The sequence below is a fragment of the Perognathus longimembris genome, chromosome 9 (genome assembly GCF_023159225.1).
Source record: "Perognathus longimembris pacificus isolate PPM17 chromosome 9, ASM2315922v1, whole genome shotgun sequence".
Taxonomy (NCBI): Eukaryota; Metazoa; Chordata; class Mammalia; order Rodentia; family Heteromyidae; genus Perognathus; species Perognathus longimembris.
The window spans coordinates 20,794,823-20,815,230 of NC_063169.1; the positions used below are offsets into that span (position 1 = coordinate 20,794,823).

General features: G+C 35.7%; 1 protein-coding gene and 1 long non-coding RNA gene across 3 annotated transcripts in view; one reads left to right on the forward strand and one right to left on the reverse strand.

Moving 5' to 3' along the window:
• Fut9 (fucosyltransferase 9) overlaps positions 1 to 20,408 on the reverse strand; it is a 146,637-nt gene that overhangs the window by 40,164 nt on the left and 86,065 nt on the right. Inside the window, exon 1 of one of the 2 annotated variants that reach the window (XM_048353814.1) lies at positions 1,178 to 2,004. The exons of the other annotated variant lie outside the window; for it this stretch is intronic. The gene's annotated coding sequence lies outside the window, so the exon portion shown is untranslated. Of the gene's footprint in view, positions 1 to 1,177; positions 2,005 to 20,408 lie in introns of those variants that run through there. 2 annotated transcript variants of the gene reach the window in all.
• LOC125357123 lies at positions 4,011 to 17,093 on the forward strand. The gene is made up of 3 exons (XR_007212069.1): positions 4,011 to 4,022; positions 8,061 to 8,066; positions 16,749 to 17,093. It is a non-coding gene; the product is annotated as an uncharacterized LOC125357123 (long non-coding RNA).

Here is a 20,408-nt window from a genome sequence, read left to right on the forward strand (position 1 = left end):
AGAAATAAAAGCAAGTGTTGTTTTTATTGTACTGTTTGCTGTCTCCCCCCACCCCACTCCCCTCGTCCCTCGACTTTGGTGTATTCCCTTTTGTCACCGTTTTTATCTGATTTGAGGAGGGAGGGGAGAGGGGAGCGCAGAAACATGGGACAAAGGGTAAACAAATTCATCAATTATACTCACTAGACAATATATGGGAAATGAACTATGCTGCTTGGAGGGAGGGGTTTGGAAGGAGGAAAACTGGATGAAAACGAGGAAGGGGGTGACACAGTTCAAAAATGAATGCACTCATTACCTGACATATGTAGTTATAACTTCTCTGTATATCATCTTTACAATAAAAAGAAAGCCAAAAGCAAAACAAAACAAAACAAAAGAGACACAGACTTTCTCACCCAGGCTGGCTTCAAAACACTATGGTCAGATCTTAGCCTCCTGTGTGGCTAGGATTACAGGTGTGAGTCATCACCACTTGGTGTACAGTTAAAGGTGCAGCAATATATTCTAGACCCCATCAACATTTGTGTGGTATATGCATATCCGTTTTCTCATTAAACCAGCACGTCTAATAATAAACCCATTCAGCATTGCTGTCAAAGAACCCAGAAGTCATCTCTCTGCATTTGTTTCTCTCTATAGAGGTATTTTTGCCTGAGCCATCCAGATTGTTACAAAAACATCCCATGGATTAGGTGATTTAAAGGAACTAAACATTTATTTGTAACGTTTCTGGGAATTGGGACATCCAAAATCAAAGAACTGGCAATTCTAAGGATGTTTTGCTTTTCAAGAAGACTAAAATTTATCCACGTTCTTCCATGGGAGAAAAACCAGGAAGCAACTTTGCCTTCTTTCCTAAAGGCACTAGCCCCATTCATCTCATTCATGAAATCACTCCTTGTATAACATAATTCCCTTCCAAACTCTTCACCTTTTATTACATGTAATCTATTCATATTCAGGATTCAGGTTTCAGAATTGCATTGTAGGAGAACATAAATGTTCAGAGTACAACAAATCTCTGCCTCTAAACTATTTTCCTTAAGCTTGGTATCTACTGTACCTACTCTGAGCCTACAAAATTAAACAAACTTAATTTATTTTAATTGAGTGCATATGTCTTTTATTTTATCTTACAGAAATAGGAGGAGGCTATCCAATGATTATAATTTACCTTTTATAATTGTAGCTTAGGAACAGTTTATGCAGTTTTTCATTCTTCTCCAGTACGTGTTCTCATTTCCTCTCCCATTAGCATCTTATTATTATTGTTGGTGTTGTTTCTGCTATATAAAGGATAAGATAAAGAATATAGAGAAAAATCCAAATGTGGTAGTTTGGTAAAAAAAAAAATAGCAATTTTCATTCATTTGTAAATAGATCACCATCTTTTTGTTTTCCAAAGTAAATTTCCATAGATAATTAAATGCTAGCTACATATGATTAGTTAAACATTATTTGAAGATTATTTTAGCTTGCCTCTTTTACCACAACTGATTACATTTCATGATCAGATAATTCAAAAGTATATAGTTTGAAGAAATATTTAATAGTATATTATTCCAAAGAAATTGATCACATATTTTACTATCCTAGTGCTTAAGCAAAACATATAAAAAGCTTCTATTTAAATAGGAACAAATTGTGTGATAGATATTAAAGCCCTTTGTTCTGCAGACAAGCAAAACTGTAGCATCTTTCACCAGCACAGAGAACTCAATGCTCAGAGAATAGGGTAGCCTACAGTGTATTCAAAGTTCCTTCACCCCAACTCTTCATTAGAGCTACAATCCCATCATTGACAGAGAATTCAGAATTTACAATGGTAATTCAGTGTCCAACAGTTAGTAGTGTCCGTACCATTTTAAACTTGTGGTATCATTTAAGTTGGAAACACAGGGCATCACAGTATTTTTATGACATCTATCAGAAAGTCTGTATGGCCAAAGAATTCTGTAAAGGCTTCTTTTTATGTAAGAAACATCCTGATGTTTCTTAGCCATCTCTGATTTTATTTGACATTTGTTATTTAGCCTAAATAACTCCTCATCTGTAAAAATCGTATACATATATATATATAGATATGGATTGATTTTTATTATACAGCACTTATTCAGTATATTTTCAGTATATATTCAGTATATTTTCAGTATATATTTACAAGTGAAGAAAAATGTTAGTTGCAGCTTGTCAATTTTGAAATGATGATTTAAAGGCTAATAAACTGTCACTTTTTTTTTGAAAATCTATATCAGCAATAGAGGCAATGAAGTGTATGATTAGTTTTGAAAATTAATATTTATGCAAAATAAAAAATTAAGTGAGGACCAGGAATAAAATTATTGTAAATATTGATTACATTTTCATCACTAGGGTAGATTGCAAAAATACTGTTTAAAAGTCATCCTGGTTGAGGACAGATTTAGTTATCTTTTCTAATGATGTTTTTTCTATTAGTGATACTTAATGATTTGACAGTATAAGTGATACAAATAAAATGTTAGAATTAGGGAGAAAATAAATAGCTATGGAAACCATATTTGTATGTACATATCTTGTTTATTTCCATTAAACCATTATGTAGAAACTTCTACATTTCTTAGTAGGCCTTTTTCAAAATAGAAGATGGTAGTACACTTTGCTTGGCATCAGTTTATAAAATCATGTTTGCTATTGAGCTTATTAGAACATGGAGGGGATGAGTCAAGGGGGAGGGAAAGAGGGAGAAAAGTGAGGGGTGGGTAACAATATTTGAAGAGAAATGTACTCGTGGGCTGGGAATATGGCCTAGTGGTAGAGTGCTTGCCTCGTATACATGAGGCCCTGGGTTTGGTTCCTCAGCACCATATATATAGAGAACGGCCAGAAGTGGTGCTGTGACTCAAGTGCTAGCCTTGAGCAAAAAGAAGCCAGGGACAGTGCTCAAGCCCTGAGTTCAAGTCCCAGGACTGGCAACAGAGAGAGAGAGAGAGAGAGAGAGAGAGAGAGAGAGAGAGAGAGAGAGAGAGAGAGAGAGAGAGAGAGAGAAATATACTCATTACTTTACATACGTAACTTTAAGTCCGCTCTATCATATTTACAATAAAATAAAGTAAAATAAAAATAAGACAATAGTAGTGATCTTGGAATTAAAAACAGTGGTTAAAAAAGGCAAGAGAAGATTGCACTATGTCATTATGTCATTGATTCAAATTAAATTGTAGGAGTAACTCTAAGATAGGTATTCATTTACTACATTACTTTGGAAAGCATATTCATAAAGAGAGATTTTTGAAATCATTCTTTTAGTTTTAGTCCTCATTAGCAAGCTTAAATTCTCCTGCATGGTGTTCCTTCCATTAAAACATTGGTTTACCTCCTCCTCCTCCTCCTCCTCTTCCTCCCCCTCCTCCTCCCCCTCCTCCTCCCCCTCCTCCTCCCCCTCCTCCCTCATTTTTCCCTGCCTCCCCCCTACCCATTTCCCTCTCCCCCTATGTGTTGTACAGTTGGTTTACACAAAATGGCTTTGTAAGTATTGCTTTTGGAATGGTTTGTCTTTTTATCCCTTGTCTCTTGAATTTTGTATTCCCTTTCCCTTCCCTAGTTCCAATACATGTATATACAGTATCCAGGATATGAAGATCAGATACAGTGATAGCAAGGGTAAAACCAGAAGAAAGGAATATGAGGGGGAAAAAAGGCAGTATGGTTTCACATGGCATGTTTACTTTCTAATGTACATTTTTGTAATATGTATTCTAAACTGGAACGTTCCCCATAAAAATACAAATACCTCAAGAATCTTTGAGTATTTTTCACTTTGACTCAGTGCATATTCACCAAGAAATTTTGTTAGGTATTTTCTTCCAAAGGATAAACAAAAGAAATTCACCAGGATAGCAAAAGGATCCTAAAATATCCGGGCATCTTTATATTTGTTTCATTTAATATATTTGTATTTAACATAATCTGTGGGGCTCGAGGCTCAGATATATTCAGTGATTTTGGTAATAGACATCTGAAATACTGGAGAGAGAATTGTTACACCCTTTTCAAAAATATGAGAGAAAATAGAAAGCTATTGCTCATATTGTACAGAATCCAAGAACATATAACAGAAAACTCAGAGGGAATTATATCATGTTAAGCTTGTTAGCCAGTCATCATTCTATAATGTTTTCTCTAGATCTAACTCACATCCTCTGAAGCACAGTTATAGACAAAAGCTTCTTTTTGTCTGTCTGGCTCTCTGCTGTGGTCTCTGTCTTTCTTTCTTTCTTTCTTTCTTTCTTTCTTTCTTTCTTTCTTTCTTTCTTTCTTTCTTTCTTTCTTCTTTCTCTTTTTTCTGACTACCTTTAACGGGAACAGAGGGGAATAATATTTCCAATTAATATTTTCTGCCCATGGTATACTTGATGGTAACATATTTCAGTGCTGTAGATATAGACAGCTATAATGTACACATAAAAGATCCAAATCAAAGACACTTTAAGAAGTGAGGTATTTCATTAAAAAAAAAATAAGAACTGACTTGCTGATGGGATGGATTGAACTGAGAAATAAGTGCCATCAAGGCTCCTTGAGAAAAGGTGTGCTAATAAACAATCAAAAATATTAGAAAGACACCATTTTGATAGTTTTACTAATTCTTGGACCTGACCATCAGAATATTTGCAGGTTGAAAAGAAAATTGACCATTTTAATACAACATAAAAAATTTAAAATTGGCCTGGTATGAAGTGGCTTATTCCTATAATTCTAAATAGCCAAAAGGCTGAACTCTGAAGATCAGAACTCAAATCCATCTCTAGCACGCAAGTTCATGAGATTCTTATCTCTGTTTAACCACCATAAAGCCAGAGCAGACCTCTAGCTTGAGTGGCAGAGTGGCAGAATTCAGCACAAAAACTAAGGGACAGCACCCAGACACTGAATTCAAGCCCTAAGACAGGCAAAAATTAAAAATAATCCCACCCCAAAAAAGTTTTAATTTCATTTTAATTCCCAAAATGTTTCTGAAATATTTACAAAATAATGACAGTCTTCTGTGAAATCAATTTTTCTCACTTTAGGTATGAGGCAACCTAAAAGATGCTTTGTCTCAGCCTGTGAATCATTTAAAATCCTCCAACTTTATATCTGTGCCTTTTGATCTGAGCAATTCTCTGCTACAGTCCCTTTGCAATCACCTTGGATTCCAGACAAGATGAAGTGTTAAGAACCTCATGTGGAAAGCAAACAACTCCTCACACAGTGAACCCTTCTTATTATCATCTTATGGAAAAAAACAATAACAACAACAAAAAAAACAAACCAACACTCAGGAAAGCAACTTGTTTGGGTTCTGTTTCAGTAACAAAGTTTTAACTACTCTGAAACCCCTTCAACTGCAATAATGGATGATTAGGCTACGCCAGTAATATAGGACTATTTTCCCTATGCACACCTTTCTTTCCTCCTGGCCCTGATTCTACTTAACCTAAAAACAATGTCTATATTCTGGAAGATGGCTAAAGATGTACCGATGTGTGGTCTTCCCAGGTCTGCCATTTAATAAATCTCCTTTCTTTATCATCCATATTTCTTTATTTGGCATATTGGGATCACACAAACTTGAGATTTCTGGACTTTGGACCTGGGTTCTAAACAACCATTTCGTAATCACAAAATCATAGGCTAAAAGGCTGGCAGAGACAGCTTGATTTTGTACATGCCAAAAAGAAACAGGTACACTACACAAAACCAAACCAAACCAAACCAAAACAAAAAGCAAGCAACCAAAATAAAATAACTTTCTAGAAAGATTCAGAAGCCACCCATAAAGGCATGTTAAGAAATGAAACCAGAAATTGTTTCACTAATCAGATAATGATAGAAAAACAATCAGTCTATACTAGTTGCGTAAGACTACCACAACAAAATAGTAAAGCCCAAGTTGCTTACACACTCCTAGATTTGGTGGTAAAGATCACAGAGGAGGCAGCATTGATTTCCTAAGAGGTCTTTCTCCTGGACTTTCTTATATTGTCACTTCTTTGTGTATTTTCACTGCTGTGACTCCTGTTTTTTTTTTTTTTTTTAATGAAAATTCCAGCCTCTTAACCATATGAGGTTAGTCCCCATGCTAAAAATTTTAATTGTAATGTAATTGTTATGGGGTTCGAGGGAGGGGATTCCACGCCCCTCCAAGAGTCCACCACGGGGAGACAGTCTCAAGCAAAAAGATGGATTGATTGGGGAAACAAAAAGCAAACTGACCAGCCAGGGACACAGCACAGACTCCAGCTGAAATTGACAGTAACAAAGCAGGCTGACCGGCCAGGGACAGACATAGTGCAAACTTGGGTGCTAGTACTGTAACCCTGAGGGGTCCTCAAGTTGGGGTTTATACAGGCAAATACCACATGGTCAAGCCTGGCCACACGCAGGTGGCCGATGGAGTTGCAGCCAGCCACATAGTTTCTGATCTAACTTATAATTTTAGTTAAACTTGGCAGCATCTCTGGTGTTTGGTAAACAAGTGTTTGCAGGGTGCCCTCACAAAGCAAGTGGATGTGAGTCAAATTGTTTAGCCTTGGCTATTGTCCTTACTCATGGGGGTGGGGTGGGGAGGATTAGGCCTCTCCTTCCTGGAAGGGCACAATTTACTACTGTTAACCCAGAAAGGTCCACAACACAGGTGGTCAAGCAGTTTACACAATCTTATCACAGCGAGGGGCACCTTCCCTGGATTCGTAGCAGACAGGGCACACATATCCCAACCCTGAAGCTCAGGGGCAGGGGAGGTCTTAGTGAAGATGGAGTCAGCTTCTGCTCTCTTTAAGTAATCTGAGATGGAGTCAGTCTGACTCCCCTCAACAGTAATTATCTCTTTAAAGTTGGAACTTTAACATATGACCGGGATTATGAAAAACAGAATTCAGGAATATCCATTCTCAAAAGAAAAAAAAAAGGAGAGAGAGATGAAATATACCTCAGGGAGGGAAAAACATTTGAACAAAGTAGTCTTCCCACACCTTCCTAAATTCTGATTAGTAACTTTCTGGATTTCAGAGTCAGATTTAAATTTTCTTATGGAGGTGCTATTGTGAAGTTAACCTAACCTGCCATCTAATGAGAGAATCTTTGATTTTAGGATTATGGATCATTTTCCCCCATATAATAGAGAGAATGCTTTTGGGATTTCAGAAAAAGCCTTTTGAAATGTTAAGGGAGTTTGGGTCCTTATGGGACTGTCCTTGCCCATTTATCTCCCATTGTGTCTTTCTGCTACTGCACAGCAGAAAGTGCTTGAAGGACTTATCAAACAAATGCCAGATTTTGTGTGGGGCATAATCGAATGCCTATTGCTGTCATCTAATCTTCACAAGGAGGAGCTGTCCAGTCCTATCAATTGTGTCACAAGTGCCCATATGAAATGGACTTAACAGGATGAAGCCCAGAACTTGTACTGCCCTTGCCTTCTTTTTACTCAAGGCTAGCACTATGTCTCTTGAGCCACAGTGCCACTTCTGCTTTTTTCTGTTTATGTGGTGCGGAGGAATTGAACCCAGGGCTTTCTGCATGCTAGGCAAGCACTCTACTGCTAAATCACATTACCAAGGTGAGATATTTTCTTCTTATCTGGACAAATTTGGTAGGTGAATGTGATAGCTACAAAAAATGTAAATACTTAGAAATATTAAAAAAAATCTTGACAATGAATGAAGCTCACCATGGGGGAAAAAGACCTAATAAAAGTATACAAAATTGCTTAAGACAAACAGTTTGTATCCTCAAACCCACCGTCATCTAAATTGTAAAAGCTAAGGTATATTTTTCTTTTGCCTTTTTAAGAGTTTAAGATATATATTCTGTGATTTATAGCTGAAACCTCATTTACTCATACATCTTGCAAGTTCTGCTTAATTGGTATTGAGTAGATAAATACTACTTGTTGATTTTTTTCTGTTAGAATTGAAAGAATTGCATAAACTTAAAAAACTGAAACTGATAAGATCATTGTGGTTACATACACAATTAATGCAAATTAGGAGAACTGAGATACTAAGAATTACTGGGTATGAAAATGGTGTCAGTACTTTGTACCCTTTTAATTCTTTCACCTTTGCTAATATCCAACTAGAAGGCATGATGACTATTATGAAAATTTTACTATTATGTTACTATACTTTGAGCTCTTGGTTAGAGAGTAATATAAAATACCATGACTATCACATGGAAGACAATGTTGGGACAAACAAAGTTAGCAAGTGGTGGAAAGCAATTATACAATTTGACCTCAATCAGATTGAAAATTAATGCTGAAATAGGGTGAATGTCATGATAATGAACAGCTTGATACATCCAGAACAAAAACTTCTCCCCTTGAGGTGAATTATGAATTTAACCATACCCTTTCAATGTTGGCTGCTGGCCAATATTTAGCAGAAGGAATATATTTGAAAGAAGCAGGAAATTAAACCGCACATGGTCCTAACATATCTGATTTTTTAAATGATTGTGATTCTAGTATTTATCATAAAACTATGAAAAAAACTAGAGAATGATGATCCAAGGCATGGTGGTAAATGAATGAATTCAGGATATAAGAAAGTATTTAATAGTGTCATTTAACTAATTACTTTTTTTGTCTTGTCTGAGCCATTTGAGATATAATGGTCATTATCATGATGCCAAGAACTCTCTAGCAGATATCACGTGACTTTGTATTGTCTTAGCTAAATCCTTTCTGATTTTTCTGACTTTTCAAAGCATTTCTGTTTCACATTTGGGTAGTTATTTGTCAAATATCCCTAACTTTTTCTCTTCTTGTTTACTCAAAGGGAATAGCATACATTTAGAAAAAAGTCCATCGGTTTTTCCTCCATCCCCCATATGTGGATGAATATATGACATCAGTCAATATCTACCATCCCTTTATGAGTTCAACAAAAAGAGAAGGCAAGGGGGAAGGAAGGAGAAAAGAAGGAGAATGCTACAAGCATGCTGAGTCCATCCAGAAAGAGACAAAATGAATCAAGTTTGGGATGGTCTGGTTTCAGGTTCTTCAAATATTGCTCATGCATTTCATGATAGACTTTAGAGTCTTAAAAGCTTATCCTGCCAAATAACTATGACAGCTAAATTCTTTTTCAAGTCCTCAAGTTTAGAATCCACATATTTGTTGGGAAGAAAATGATGTGCTCGTGTAAAGACATTCTAGTCTCTTTTGTGGTAAAAATTAATAGCTTTTCTCTCATGCCTAAAATTCTATCCATTAGTCTGTAAGTAGATTTCTCAACAGTTCCCAGAAGTGATTTGCCTAGCCTCTATGAGGTAAAACACAAATCTCACCAAATTCTACCTGTGGCATAAAACACACTTTATGTGATGCTCTCTACATGTTGCTTTGAATATATATGTGCAGTTTATAACAACTGTTTCTGAAAGGCTATAACTTTTCGTTCATCTATGCTATCTACTGGATGTTTGATAATATTAAATTAATTATACTTGTCAGAATATTTAAATTGTGCATAGTGGTATAGGAATCATGTAAAATAACTGTTAATAGTGAATCACATGCTGTCACTCTGCGTAGCTCGGCACACTGGCAATAGCTTAAAAAGGACATTTAACAGAGCAAAATTATTTAGAATTGTTTAAGTTCCACTCCATTGATTCAGTTGCTCAAGCATATTTATTGTACCCAGTGTCAGTGGCTCAAGCCTTTAATTCTAGCTACTAAGGAGACTGAGATCTGAGGAGTACAGTTGGGAAACCTGAGCATGAAATTCTATGTGACTCTCATCTCCAATTAACCACCAAAAAGCTGGACATGCAGCTGTGGCTCAAGTGGTAGAGTGCTAGCCTTGAGCACAAAAGATCAGAGGCAACCTCCAAGCTTGAGTACCATTTCCAAGATGCACACACACATGCAAACTCACACACAAAAATTATTGGACAGCTGCTATGTATCAAGACCTAAGCCTTCAAAGATGAATCAAACAAACATGGCCTCCTAAGACTTCTGGACCAGTAGATGATGGGAGAGATAGGAAGTGACAGATACAAAGTGCTGAGAGAGGAGACAGAGTACTCTAAAAATCCAGTGAGCATCAGATACCTGTGGGAAGGACCTTGAACTGTAAATCTATCCCTGAACCTCAGGGATCTGAACTGAGATTTACTGGCTGGAATCAACAGCACATAAAGAGATGATAAATTAAAACTATGCCAGAATTCTGAAGAGATGACCTACTAGAAGAACCAATAGCCAAAGCCAGAATCCTGGGTAGCAGGGGCCTGTAAATTGCAAGTTTTTAGCTAATAGCCTTTAAAAATGTAATCCCAATCTCTCTCAATAAAAGTCTGTCCATTTTCTACAGGCTCTGAAATCCCAATGGACTGACTGGTAGTGCAGGTGTCCTGTGTTTCTTTTCTGAATATCTCTCAATGTCACCTCTCTAAAGTCCTTGTTTATATTTCTTCTAAGTTTGCTGTTGTTTCATATCCCAAATTATGGAGCCTGAAAAGATGGTTTGGTGAAAAGGAGCAGGTTTTGGTAATTCTAAATAATTTCAAAGCTTAACTATGTTTTTATTATGTGATTCTTTTGATATTGGATGGTTGCTTTCTGGAAAAATAGAGAGTAAAATATTCCCTAGGTCTAAAATATCCTAGATGGAAATAAAATCTCATGAGAGTCAGCTCACAGCACTCTGATTCTGGAGAAATTTAGAGAGCTTTTTTTCCCCACATAATGTTGGGGACTGGTTCTCCCTAAAGGAACTAGCACGAGGATATATTCTGAGTCCACTGACAATGTCCTGGAACAAATAGGAAGAGAGAAATTATGTTTCTATCTGATAAAATCTTTGAGGAAGGCTTGTCTTTTTCAACTATGTCTGCATTTAGTCTGATAACAGGAAAACAATTTTAATTCACCATAGGCAGCAAAGACAAGAAAAGCGAGTACAATTTCTTCCATACTCTTTGACAGATTTCCTTTTCTCTCTGTTAAAATGAGATTATCTCCTTTAGAAATTATTCTGTATTCTGAAAAAATCTATTATGAATAACTATAATAGCCTGGCTCACTGAATGAGCCTTATCTTGAAGTAGAAGTTACCCTAAGGATAACAAAATGATCAAGTTTAATCAAAGCTTTTAGCCTAAAGCAAGACTCTCCTCAATTTACAGCCTAAATTTAAAATTTATTGTAGCATTTAAAATGACTATGTTATAACATTTTCTTGCTGTTATTAAGTCCACTAAATTTGGAAGTCATATTTCAAAAAATATCAATTAGTATTCTACTTTTTTTAATCTGCAAATCTAAATCATACAATTATACTTTCAAAAAAATTTTTTTTTTCCATTCCTGGGGCTTAAACTCAAGGCCTGAGCACTGTCCCTGACTTCCTTTTGTTCAAAGCTAGCACTCTGCTACTTGAGCCACAGTGCCACTTCCAGCTTTTTCTGTTTATATGGTACTAAGGAATCGAACCCAGGGCTTCATGCATGCTATGAAAGCACCCCACTGCTAAACCACATTCCCAGCCCTAAGCTTTTAATTTTTGTAGCAAAATTTATAATTAGGAACTTGATATTAGTGTTGGGAGTACAAGTGCACATGCTTAATCCTTGCCATTTCATAAGTAGAAGGAATGGAATCTGAGACTAGTTTGTGGCTAAAGTGAGACCCAGCCTGAAAAACTAATGAAACAAAATGGGCTGAGTACGGGACTCAAGTGGTAGAGCACTTGCCTAGCAAATATGAGACCATGAGTTCAAATGTCAATAGTGCTGATTTCAGTAGCATAGTCGACATCTCAGGATGAATTGAGTACTTAGCTATTATAAACCTTCAAAATCTGGTAGAGGAGCAAAGTAGAAGTGTTAAAAAGTGTTACTTTGTTGACTCCCCAGTCTTGGAAATTCGACTGCATTTTTTTAATATATCTGCCAGGCCAACTCCACATCACTCATGCAGAGCGGAGTGATAGCAATTCATAGATTGGGTGGCTATCAGGAAGCAGCAGGCAATTTTCATGTTGTTTGCTGCAGGTGGATGGCAGGGTGGTTTTCAGGGCATATGAGCTCATTACTATTGGTGCCCCTTTCCCCACTCTAAGGAGCTGTGGATCCAGATTGCCTCCTTCAACCTACCTTACATATGCCTGCCAAAATAAATTGCCTAAAGCATAGCTCTTGACTCCTTATTTTCATGATTTAGCTCTCCCTACTATACTCACCCTTCTATGGGGAATTTTGGAGTCACCTTTCTCTCTCCTTATTTTCCATATATTAAAGTCCAGCCACCCAAAATGCCACTTTCTTGACAATGACTTCCCTGATTGCTTCATCTGGAATTACTCACTGACACTCTGGATTTTATGCCATTTTCTCTTTTTCTTGTATTGTTATTTTTGTACATGTCTTCTTTCTAAGACAGACCAGGTCTCTGTTGGTATAAGTTATACTTTGTCCTAAACATATAATGATAAAAAAGTAAGGCAGAGATTGCTTTGGGGGAAGCATGTAGCAACAAATCATTTTCCAGCACTGTCTACATATACTTAATGTAGTAATTGGATTTCTGTGATATAATAAAAGGAGAACTCTTCAGAAAGGCTGCACTGAGGAAAAAAACAACTTGTTTTAGGTATTCAAAAACTATTCATCCATTTGGGGCTAAATGGAGTGAATGGATTAATGAAATTTAAGTCAATATTTTAATTTTCCCCCACAATGTTTTATTAGTTTTCAGAAAAGCTGATTTATTGTCAGACGCAAACCTAGCTACATACCATCGAAATCAGTAATCATGATCCTCACACAAACAAAAGCACTTTGATGAGAAAAGAATTGAACTTCATTTAACAGAAGTGCAATGGAGTACTGACTCTGTGAGATGATGTTAGGGGATTATATAATGCAAGCAGTTTCTTCTTTCAAGTAGCTCAAAATCTATCAGCCTGAGCTTTCAAGATTCATGATATAAGATAAGTAAAGGAATATTTTGGGGGGATTTGTGTACATTTCCAGACTCAGAATCATGACTGTATATTTGTTTAAACTTTCATATATTACTCATGATGCTATAGGAGTAGTTATTTACATTTTTTGTTTTAATGATTTTTAAAATTATGTTAGAAACACAAACCTTGGAAGATGAATTCATTACACTATTGCTTTTCTTAGGCTAATCTAGGCCTTGATATATTTAAATACTTTCACAGGACAATACAAGAGTAGAAAATCCAGACATAAATAGCCTTCATCGAATGCCTTCACAGCTCAGCTTATTCTGCCATGTAATGTTTACTGAAGCAAAAGTGTAAAATTTGAAAAATCAAGCACTCTAAACCTGTTCGGGTGCACTGGAAAACATTCATTCATTTTTAATTTTCTGCAATAACAGAGAGACTTTGGTGATTTATATTTATGTTTTGACTGCTTTTGATGATGGTTGTTGACTGACTTCTATTTTCTAAATTCCCCAGAGCTCTATAGAGCTCATAGAATCGAATGATTTGGGAATCAAAGGGCTTGGTGAGCTATCCAGCTCCGATCTTCTATTCCTCAAGTAAGAATCTGAAACCTTGAGTGATTAATGTCTTAGCATTATTTAATCGATTACTACATTGGAACCTAGATCTTTACCTTCCTAGCTTAGTGATCAGTTTACCTTCAGTATGGTAATAAGTTAGAAAAGTTCCAGTTATTATCAGTATTGTGGTACATTTATAGCCTTAAAAATAACTTGAGGTAAACACTAGCCTTTAATAGACTGAGAATAGGATGCTCAGCTGTTTTTGTTTTTGTTTGTTGTTAACACACATTTCTTTTAATGTCTTCTCTTTGTAGTTTTCTCTAAAGGCGATTTTCCCTTCTGTCCACTTTACTTCATATATAGTGTCTTTACCTGTATCTGATGGGGAATCAGAGCAGGTATACCTGCCCACCCCCATGCAATATTAACTATGTCTCCTTTCCTGAACATCTTTTATCTAGTATGAGTGTGTTAACTTCAGAGCACTCCTGTAGAGTACTTACGCAAGCTCCCATCCATGCTGGGTAGACATCACCAAGTGATGTTTCAAGTGCTTTGTGTGAAATGATTGCTTGACTAATCTCCTGGGATCTTCAATGTTTTAATTAGCATAGGAAGGATGAAGGTTTATGAAATTTATACTCAGGGTGCCACTAGCGGCAGATCTACATACTGCTTCTAGACAGACAAAAAAATCTCATGTCTGCTTTTAGGTTGAAAGTTTACACTTACAAGATTGCCAATATCTAGTTCTTCTCAGGAAAACACCAATAGATTTGCTGTATTTATATGCCATAATAGCCCACCTTTTTCTTCTTGGTTTGACAGGGACATGATGATCATGTATTCCTAAGCAAGGTAGGAGAAAAGACTGTGCTACTCTGATACTGGTTTTTGTTTTGTTTTTTTTAAGGTTAGAATTGCTTTATCTTGTATAGGAGAAGGTAATTGTGTTTGCAGTGATTGTTAATCTTTGGCCTGTGAATCCTTTGCTCTCTATTTAATTTCTGCAAAAGAGGCATTTGCTTGCAAGGTATTTTCTATTTCATTATGAAATAATAAGGAAGCTAAAGCAAGCTTGATTAAATTATGGCCATTCAGAGATAGAAAATGTTCAATGCCAAATTTAGTGTTGTACAATTGTACTTGTCAATTAGCAGTAATAAAATCATGGTTGGAGCAGACCTTTGAGTATATTTAGCTGGCTTCCAGATGCATCGTTTGAAATAAATTTAAATTCATTTGGCCATTTGAAAACAAAACAAACTTTTATCAAGTAGTAATATTGTTTAATGGTAACATGGGAAAGAATGACAAGGTACATAATACAGACTATACAGATAGCCCTTTGTCTTATTTCTGTGCAAAGTGACAGCTTAGAATTTTTATCTTGATTCAATTGTAGTATCAATGAGTAAAATCAAAGAATATTTGCCATATGCATGGTGCATGAGAAGAATTTTAACTCATGCTATGTTAGCCAATTTGCAGGTATTTTAACTGGGCTATAATGATATAATGTTTCATGTTTTCACAGTTTAAAAAGTTGTTATACTATATTTAATTTAAAGATGTATGGTAGATTTGGTATGTGAAAACAACTGATGCTAAATAATAAAATAGAGTGATACATACTAATAAAAGAGAAAGCAGACTTGTCTCTGGAATTAGGATTCCAAACATATTTCTAAATCCTGTTTAAAAAGTACTGTTAGGCCATTTAGAAAGTTGTGCAAAATTGCATTGTTGAGACTACTAGAAGTTCACATCTAATGAAAGAGATCTGCTCATTTTTCTTTTGATGAAAACCAGCCCAGACAGTGCTTCTGATCTTATTTTAATTAGGAGTCACTGATCTTTTCTGATACCACATTGCTTACTAAAAGCTGATATCAGTACTGCTATCCTTTAGATTTAGAATATCAACACAAAATTCTCACCGTTGCCTCCAATAAACTGAAGTACATCCTTTTTCAGGGCCTTTGCACTTTTGTACAAAGGCTTTCTTCAGATCCGCAAGGTCAGCTCCTTCATTTCATTCAAATCTTCACCTCTTTCTCAAACTGAAATCTACCCACATTCTTCATTGTTCTTCACATACATCTTTGCTACCATCTGTTACTACTCAATATGTGATACATTACACTTGTATTAAACTTATTTACCTTTTTTCTCTACTACGTCCCATTTTTTCACATCTAGTATTATTGCCTTTCACAAAATGGGTGTTCAATAATGTCTAATGAATACATAAGACAAAACATTGTATCTATGAAAACCCTGCTATCATGACTGACATTGAATAGAATACATAGGAAACAGTTACAGTCCTTAAATTATAGGACTCTTCTTTGAGATGGCTTTCACCAAGTGGAATTATTTCTGTCTCATTTTGTAAATGGGCCTATATTATTGATAAACTATCTTATTCCTCTCATATTGATAATCCAGGGATACATATTCTTTTTTATTTTCATTTTACGGAGAAATTAGAAACATATCTAGTCTTTTCTGTGTCTAATTATGAAAACCCATCTTCCATTGTTACATATAATTCCACTTTGAAAATAGATCTTAAATATGAAATTATTTTCTGCTGTTCTTTCTAATTAACCACCTCCTATTCAGAGTCTTAATAGCTGAAATAACAGAGATCCATCATGTTTTTAAATCAAATTAGCAAGCAGATTTCCTCCTTTATTACTCTTCCATAAAAATCTATTTAGCATAAAATAAGAATGCTGTGATGTTTCTAGGCAATGTTTGATTATGTACAGCCTTAAATGCTTCCAATTCCAACCAATTGTTGCAGAATACATCTAATTATGTCTTTGCTTCTAACTCAACAATCTGTTTTTCCAGTTGTTTCAATTTGGCCTGTCACTCTTTCCTGCTATCAGCAGAAAAGAATATAATAGCCCTGCCTAGCATTGATCAAGCAATTTTCCTAAATGAGTAACTGGTGTTTTTTTTTAATATTTTTTTTGTAATAGGCAACACTGGAAGATGTAAACAAATACCATAATTCGCTCAACTAATTGGGAAAAAAATCACTGGGAAGAGAAAAGGATTAGAAACTTATTTCTTTCAAGAGCAAAGGAGAGGGAAAGGGGAAGGGGGGAATGAGGGAGGAGGTAACAAGTTGAACAAGAAATGTACTCACTGCCTTACATATGAATCTGTAACCCCTCTGTACCACACTTTGACAATAAAGAAAAAAGTTTAGTTAAAAAAGCAAAAGTCACAACGGATGTAAAAAATATCTTCCCATTGCAGTATGTACAAACGAAAGTTTGACATTACATTGAGAAAAATATTAGATGAGCATAGCAAACATTAGAAAGATAAACTGAGACCCAGAAAGAGGATGAAAATTAAGTGGTTGAATTCATCTTATGAGGAAAGACCACTTCCATGTCTAAATTGGGTCTGTTTCTGAGTCAAATGTACAATCAGATGGCTAGGATGACATGCACAGGGTGAATCTGATTATATGATTTTAAAAAAAATGTACTTTTTTCCCCCTCTACAATATGGCTCTTTTCCAGCTTCTAACAGGGCAGTATACTTCCACTGTTTTCAAAAAGACATGGCTAGGTTATCCTATCTCACATTTCAATCTACATACTAAATTTGTACTTCCATATTTAAAAATAATATTTCTCAACAAATACCAATAGGAAACAGTTAGAGGTAGCTCTACACTTAGTATACAAGCACTTAAAATAAATTCCTCCCAAGAGTTGATGAATGAGTATTGGAGAACTCTGAAGGGAAGAAAGAAAAACAAAAGAAAGGGAGGGAAAGAGAGAGAAATATAGAGAGACAGACAGAGACAGAGAGAGGGATAGAGATGAAATGAGGAAGAAATAGAGAAGGAAAGCAAGAAAGAAAAGAAAGAAGAAAGGTAGGGAGGGAGGAAGGATGGGAAGGATGAAAGGAGGAAGGGAAGAAGGAAGAACCCTTATGATTTATTTGTTTTGATAAAAAATACTGTTCCGTTCTATCAATGTCTATCTTATTGAATCCTTCTCATCCTTATGAAAAGGCTTGCCATTTACTGAGCACCTTAAGATCATTCTTGTTTCATCATCTCAGCCTACATTTCCCTCTGTCTGGAATGTTACATTTCTGGGAAGTTTTGCTAAATTTACACTTTCCTTTCTATTCTGTACTTCATATCTGGAACATCTCCTTGTTGTTACTATTTTCATGACTGAAATACACTGGACAAGAATTAGCTTACATGGATAGTTTCACTCTTGGACCCACAAGGTAGTCATGGCAAATATTTACCTTTATGTTCTTATTTTTCTAGTAGGTAGTATGATGCCTGTCATATCATATATACCCCATTAATGACTGCAGAATAAATAACTGTGACAGCATCCCTTAACTTCTTTGAATATTTCTTCATGCTGATGTGAGAAATCATAGCACAAGTAGCATTTGTAAGGGCTTTCTTTATCACAAATTCATTATAAAATTTCACCCTCACAACAAAAATTATAGAAGTTTATGTTGATATATGCATTTTTAGTGTAGGAAACTCACATATAAAAAGGTAAGGTTTCCAAGGTCAAGCAAGTAAAAAAGGTGTAGAAAATTAGGTCAGAGAAAGACGTATTGTACAAAACCACATTGTTAAGATCTAAAATGGTACTGGCTTCATTTTAACTATGACATCAGGGAGTTATGTCATTGAATGAAAGACCTTAATAACCTGGTTAGTTTACAAATCATCAATGTTTTTTCTCATCATTTGCAGGATCAGATGTTCAACGTCAAGGTGCAGGCAAATTGGGAATCTGGTGAGGGTCTGCTCTCTGAGTTGTCATGAAAGATAGAACAGCTGTGCACTGTAGCTTCTTTTTACGGGCACAAATACAATCGAATGCAATTCATGAATGTTCTGTCCTCCAAATCTCCTTTTTTGCCAAAGGCACCACTTAATATGATCACATTGGTGATTAGGTTTACAACGTATGAGTCTCTGAGGGCCATAAACTTTCAGAACACAACTGTGAGCTTCACTACAATGTTATTTTTCTTTCGCTTAAAAATGCAGATAAATTATCTACCTTTTCAAAATTATAGGTGCTTATATAAATAATATGATACAATCTAAGTAATATACGTATTTTAAAGTCTGTCATAGTAATTATTTTTCCTTTTTGATGTCTGTCCTGGAGCTAAAACTCAGAACATGTGTACTATCCTTGAGCTTTTATGCTCAAAGCTAGCACTCTACCAGTTGAGCCATAACTCCACTTCCACCTTTTTGGTCATTAATTGGAGATAAGGGTCTCAGTCTTCACTGTCTGGGCTGGCTTTGAACTGTGATCCTCAGATCTCAGCCTCTTGGCTTGCTAGGATTACAGGCTTGTGCCACCAGTACCCAGCCAAATTACAGTATTGTTTTAATTTACTTATTTTGATAAAAATTTGGTAAGTGTATGAATGTAAATGGCCATTATCTGACTTATATTAAACCTCCATGGAACTTTTTATTCCTATAAGCTGTTTCCTCACTCTTTATGCTTACAATACTGATAGCTTTCAGAATAAAAGTGTCATATACTTGAATATCATGGGATATAAATTCATTGTGTCCAATCCACTTATGCCTTCTAAAGATACTCATTCATTTCCGACAGTGCAGTTTTCATAACACTCAGAACTTTCCTAAAGCCTCAATGATTTCAACTTATTTTCATTTCCAGCAAAAGAATCTACCTTGTATTTCAAAAAGAACACAAAATTTAGCGGATGGGAAATCACTCAGTAGTCCATATTTAAACATACTAAGTCCTCTACATGTAGTTTTTTCATTACCACTTTTACTTTAGTTATTGTGACAGATCAATCTTAGTAGATTTCATGAGACTTTGTCAGACATGGGAGTACATGCCTATAATTTCAGACCACTGGAGACTTAGGAAGGAAAACTGAGATTTCTAGTCTAGTTTGAGTTACATACTAAGACTGTGTTTTAAAATAAAATTAAATCAAATATAACCCAACCCAACCCAACCCAACCCGACCAGACCAAAACAAAGAATAGGATTTAATTAGTCAACCCTTAATCTCCATTTCAGTGTCTGTCTTTACCAGACCTCTTCAAATTTAAATGTAATAGAAAGGGGAAAAAGTCATATTGTTAAACATAAAAGAAAGGAAAAACATAACCATATTCTCTATTTATGACTCTAACTTTCTATCTTGTTATTGTTGTTCCCATAAAACTTTCTTGAAATAATTATATTTGCTAATGCCGCTTCTAAACCTCCCATCTAGTTTCATTTGCTGACTTTTGCCTTATTGTTGCATTGAAATGGTGTTGGCTGTGATGATTACCAATTGGTCATTACTTAAGCCGACACACAGTGTTTCATATACACATTACTTATGTTTCCTGTAGCATTATTAAATAGTCCCTCCTCTCGCCACTTAGAATCTATGCTTCCACTCTCTGATGTATTCTACTACTGGGTCTATTTAGTTAGGAAAATTGAATACAATTTTCCAAGTTAGACTTTAGTCATGACTTTCAGGAGAAAGACTAAAGAGGCAAGGAATGTATCATCCACATTATTCCAAGGATATCTACTCTCAATATGTCTCATCTGGACTGGTGGCGATCATTACAGTCTGGCTGAGGCTAGGCTTATTAGATTTATCTCCTATAAAGTTCCTCTTTTCTCCTTTTCTACATGGCACAGTATGGGAGACTACCATACAGCTCATACTGAACGACCTGGATATTTATGCTACGGCTTTTCCTCCTCCCACTCCTTTTGCTCCTTCTTCTACTCCCTTTCCCTCCTCCCATCTCCCACCCCTTCCCTGCCCTTCCTCACCTTCTATCCCTCCCTGCTCCTCCTTC